Source organism: Ovis canadensis, chromosome 18 (assembly GCF_042477335.2).
Source record: "Ovis canadensis isolate MfBH-ARS-UI-01 breed Bighorn chromosome 18, ARS-UI_OviCan_v2, whole genome shotgun sequence".
NCBI lineage: Eukaryota > Metazoa > Chordata > Mammalia > Artiodactyla > Bovidae > Ovis > Ovis canadensis.
This window is the reverse complement of record NC_091262.1, coordinates 48,173,678-48,179,532: the sequence shown is the minus strand read 5'-3', so window position 1 is coordinate 48,179,532 and position 5,855 is coordinate 48,173,678.

The window sequence follows — 5,855 nt, the reverse complement described above, 5'->3', positions numbered from 1 at the left end:
GGAACTAAGATACTGCCTTCTACAAGCCATGTTCAGTTCAGTTCAGTTCAGTCGCTCAGTCGTGTTCGACTCCTTGCGACCCCATGAATCGCAGCACGCCAGGCCTCCCTGTCTATCACCAACTCCCAGAGTTCACTCAGATTCACATACATCGAGTCAGTGATGCCATCCAGCCATCTTATCCTCTGTTGTCCCCTTCTCCTCCTGTCCCCAATCCCTCCCAGCATCAGGGTCTTTTCCAATGAGTCAATTCTTCGCATGAGGTGGCCAAAGTACTGGAGTTTCAGCTTTAGCATCATTCCTTCCAAAGAAATCACAGGGCTGATCTCCTTCAGAATGGACTGGTTGGATCCCCCTGCAGTCCAAGGGACTCTCAAGAGTCTTCTCCAACACCACAGTTCAAAAGCATCAATTCTTCGGCGCTCAGCCTTCTTCACAGTCCAACTCTCACATCCATACATGACCACAGGAAAAACCATAGCCTTGACTAGACGGACCTTAGTCGGCAAAGTAATGTCTCTGCTTTTGAATATGCTATCTAGGTTGGTCATAACGGCCAATAAATAAATAAATGAGATTTGTATTCTCAGTTAATAACCATTATTTAAAAGTTACAACTATTAAAATAAGGTAATCTCAATGTAAAAATGATCTGATAAGTCAATGGTACAGAATAGAAAGCACAATCAAACAGAAAACTATTCAATATATGATTAAATGGCCTTTCAGATCACTAGGAATTCATTTATGGATTAATTTATCATTTATATTGGGACAGTGACTTAATCTGTTTTAAAGTTGTTTCCTTACCTCTCATCAGATACAAAAATAAAAGAGTTAAATATGAAGGTGAAATTAAATTATAAAATCTTGAAATTTAATTGAAAATGTATGCATTCTTGGTGAAGGCAAAGATCATATAACAATAAAGTCTGAGATCATAACAGAAAAATCAAATAATTTGACAGCTTAAAACTGAAGCAGTTCAATATATCAGGAAAGTATAAAAACTACGGATGCAAATGACAAACTTCAAAAATTACTTGCACACCATATGACAAAAAGAGTGATGTACGAAAAGATGCTAAATATACTACATCTTATAAATCAATACTAAGCAGATGAATGTTACAACAGAAAACAGTCAAAGAATACAGAAATTCACCGTTCATTCATTTGTTCAACTAATATTTATTAGGTGACTCAAAGGTCACAGAGTCAGCCTAAAGATGCACCTCTCTCTCCTCAGGACAAGCCACTCTGTTCTTGTCTGTTTACTAGAGCGTGAGCTCTTTGGGGATCCCCCAGCCAACACAGGGCTTCCACTCAGCAGGCACCCAGGGGACATGCTGATTGAATGAGTGGACATATGAGGGAATAATTCAGAGAAATAGGTGAGGTGGAGTAAGGGAGATATAAAAGACTAGAAACAATGAGTAGAGATTGTAAGCCACTGAAATGCAGGGAGAGAGAGAAAATGAATGACTGAAGGAAAAAAGGCATATTCTGGAAAAAGGAAAAAAAAAAAGGTAAAGAAACCCAGAAAGACCCAAATGGAAGTTAAAGATATAGAGGCAGGAAAACAAAGCAGAGAGAGAGACAGAGAGAAAAGAGCTTTCTCTTAGCCTTGTTTAGTTGTCATGTTCGACTCTTTGGGACCCCACGGGCTGTAGCACCAGGCTCCTCTGCCCACGGGATCTCCCAGCAGGAGCACTGGAGTGGGCTGCCGTTTCCTGCTCCAGGAGGATCTTCCCTTAGCCTTGTCAGGCTGCTATTAGAACCCCTGGGTTCCTGCCTCAGTTTCCCCGCCAGTTCCTCAGGGTTTGCCAGGCTGCAGCCCAAGGGACTGGCCTCCTGCTTGGTCTTGCCAGTTCTTGCCTTTGGGCAGGGGACTCTGTGACCTCCTCCTCCCCACCACATGCTGGCTGAGAGCCAGCCCAATGCGAACCTTGACATCAGGGGCTGTCCTACCCAGCAGGTCCCAACCAACAACTTCAGCAAAATCCTTCTACCCAAGGAAGGCCTCTGCGAGGAGACCCCTTCTCCATCCCTGTAATCATGATGTTCCCTGACCATGCCAGCTCTGGACCCTGGGAGTGGACAGGGAATGTTACCATTCAGCCAGACCCAGAGCCCTGCCCATCCCTCAGGACAGGGAGAAAGTCTGGAAGTGGAAAAGCTGGCTGGGCTGGGGGCCGAGGGGATCTGGGGAGCGAGGAGGCTTCCTGCCTCACAGAGCTTTGCCTGGATGACCAGACCCATGTATCAGCCCCGGTATTTCCAATTCTCTGGGGAAGTACGGAGGCTGGAGCCCCAGAGAGCTAAGAGGAAAAGCAGAGTGGGAGGTGGCCAGAGCCACTGAATTCCCCTGGGTCCTAGAGAAGGGTGGGTTCCTTCCCTTCCCCCCAATCTCCCCATTTGTCCTTCCAAAAGGCTCTGACCTCACCTCTCCCATTTCCGGGCTTCTCCAGAGTTCCAGCGCTGAAGAGAGGCACTTCCAAACCAAAAGGCCCCAGCCCCTTCGCGGGCCCCTCCACGGCTACCTTGGCTCTGGAGACCCCCGAAGTCCCCCTGCCTCCCCCACCATTGTGCCAGATGTGGCTGCAGGGGAGGAGTGGGTGCAGGGCCCAGCTGGCAGTGGTCACTTGGTGCTCCTCTTGCTGCAAAGTCAGCACATTCTATGCCAGCTTGCCAGGCCTCCTCACTCAGCACTTCCTCGGCCCAATTTCTAGAAGCAGCAGCAGGGACCTGCACAGTTCACTGCCAGCTAGGCTGGGGCTTCCACCCCCAGGTCTGCACAAACCCCATCAGGAGACTTTGCCAGGGGCCTAGGCTCAGCAGCCAGGAATCTCAGTGGGTGGATAAGGCCCAGCCCCATTCCAGGTGGGGGACAGAGGGCGGGGACACCCAGAGTTTGCCTCATCCTTTCCCCACAACCATAGAAATATTCTGACCCACAGTGGGCCTCCTGGTCCTTTCCTCTGCAAAGCAGTAAGGCATCCCACAGCTCATATCCTTTCTCGGCTTCCCAAACCCTCTGCTGGTTGGGTCTGAGGCCTCCTCACTCCCTCCAGATTTTCCAGAGCCTGGAGTTCCAGCACAGGATCAAAAGACACTGGCTGTGTCCCATGGGAAGCCCAGGGGAGGAGCAGCCCCGTCCAGAACATTAGATTCTTAACAAAGTCACACACTACCAACAAGCTCTTGCAGCCCTATACCCCAGCCCTCCAAGAACACTTGTGCCTGGTTCCTAGTGCCAGGAACTGGCAACAAGCCTCAACCACAGGGCTAGGTCTTAAAACTGTGGGTGTGAACCCAGCCTCTAGGAACAGGGCCTGGTGAGGAGCTGCCTGCCACCCGCCCCTCACCTCCAGACAGCTCAGGCCCAGCCTGGTGACTCGAAGCCCTCATTTGACCCCAGCTCTGCATCCTTTGCTGCCTGCCCGGGGTCTCTCTCAGACCCTGGCTCTGGTGCTTCCAATCAAATCATGTCAGGACACCTCCAGCTACTCAGGCAAGGCTTGTCCTGTGTGTGCAGAGGGGGAACCAGCTAGGCTCCTCTGGGCTCAGAGATCCAAGAGGGTTTTATCAGCCACTTTGGGAGACCCAGATTGGAAGAGAGAAGGAGGGCAAGGAAGGAAGCGGAGAGGAGGAGAAGACTGGCCCCAGGAGTGTGCCCTGGGCTGGATACAAGAAAAGGATGCAAAAGACAGATGAAAAAGATGAAAGGGACAGAGAAAATGGGGAAGGGGGGAACACCCTGGGGGATGAAGCCCTCCCTTCTCTCATCGGTCCAGAGGAAAAAAATAATAGTGGCCACATGCCTGGCACTGGGCTGGGCACTCTTCATAATCCTCTTATTTCATCCTCCCAAATATACCATGAGAAAGGTATTATTACTCCCAAGTTATAGCTGAAGACTTTGAAGCTCTGAGAGCTTAACAGGCTTCCCTGGGGAGTGTCTGGGGGCCAGGCCAGGACCCCAGGTCTCCAGTCTCAGCAGAGATGGCTGGCAGGGCTACAATCCTGGCCCCAGGAGCTTGTGCAGAGGCCCAAGCTATGTTCAGAGCAGAGTTTATTCAAACAGAGCCTAACAGGAAACTTGGCTCCTCTGACTCACTCTGATTCGACCTTATTAAGAAAAAAGAAAGAGGAGCAGGAGCCAGCACTGGGTAGGGTTTCACGCCAAGAGCTGGCTCCCAGGCGGAGGCCGGCTGAGCACAATGGCCTGTGCCCTGAACTCCCCACAGCTCCAAAGCCCCAAGGCAGCCCTGTCCCCCTGCCTGGCTCAAGAAGAAGGGTCCGGCCTTCTCCACTCTGCCAGTGGGGCTCCCGTACCACATCCTCTCTCCTCCCTCTGTTCCTCTCTTCCCTTCCCCTCCCTGCCCGGGGGTACCCTGGGGCCTGTTTCCACTGCTCCTCCTCCTCCTCTCCCGGCGCTGCTGCCCATCTGGCTGTCGGGAGGGCCCTACAGGACCCCAGGGATTCCAAGCAGCTGAGGCCAGCACTGCAGGGGGGCAGGCTGGAGGGAGGGAAGGCTTAACCCTGCCGGTCCCGGCCCTCAGCATCTGGCTCGCGGTCCTGCACCAAATGGGTTGCCCTTTGCAGGAGTCTTGTTTAGAGACTGAGATCAAACCCTACATGAGGGAGCAGAGGGGCTGGTGTTGAGCGGTCACTGGCTGGACTAGGAAGGTAGACGGATGCCCTGAGTCACCAGAGCCAAATCTTGAAGATGGGGGAACATATGAAGATGGGGGAACATATGCAGGCTGGATGAGGAAGCAGGGGCCCAGGGTCTCTGAGGAATGTCCACTTGGGCTGTCTCCTCCCAAAGTGGTCTCCAGGCATTTCCAAAGTAGGAGGGGAATCTGGAGAGACCAAGTTAAGGGCAGGTTCTTCCTCCTGGATGTATAGGCCCAAGAGGGGGATTTCTGCCCTCCAGTTCCCACGACCAAGGCTGGAGAAGGCAGCCTGGGGGAGGCATTCAGAGACATTTCTTAGACTCCAAAGTGTTCAAACTTCTGAGGCCCCTCCTATTTCTGCCAAGAGAACAGAGAACCTGCCAAAGCCCTCTTGGAGACCATCTGGTCTAATCCTCCACTGATCGGATGTGGTGACTGAATCAGAACAGGGGAAAGACTTGCCCAAGTTCATCCAACAACTTAACCACAGCAACTGGAGTAGGCCCATTCTCTCAAATCCTCTTTTCTGCTGCTCCATGCAAACGGCCTATAGTGCCTCCCAATGACTCCTAGCCCACATCAAAGACAGCCCCTGAATTTCATTTTATCCAGGTGCACACTCAGGCTATTTCTTGGCCATGTGGACTTCAGAGATGCATGACAGAAACCACACAGGACAGGACGGGCAGGAAATTTATCTCTCCCATGTTTGCACAAGTTCTGTTCAGCAGGAAGGCAAACTTCCATTCTACCGACCAGGAGAGTAAGGCCCAGGGCTGTGCCAAGAGGGAAAAGGCTGAAGCTCCATCTTCTTTGTGCTCAGGCCCAGTGAAGGAAGATGAACCTGAATTAGAATGGTTCAGCTTCTCCCCACAGGAGGGTGGGATTCAGCATATCCCCCTAGAAGGCCCACCAACAAAGAGGAAGTCTCTGTACTGCTTTGGAGACTAGCAGCCCAGGTGTCCTGGGCAGAGGCTGGAATGGACAGGAGTCAGGGGCTCATTAAAGCCTAGATAAGAAACCAGGATGCTGGGTCCAAAGCAAAAAGAAACGGCCAGAGTGGTGCTGACACCTCTGCCCTGTTATGCCTGCCAGGACCCCACTCACCAGGCCTGAGTCCCCAGAGGCCTCCTTCCTACTCCCTATTTCATTCCCTTGCTCAGAGGCAGGTCT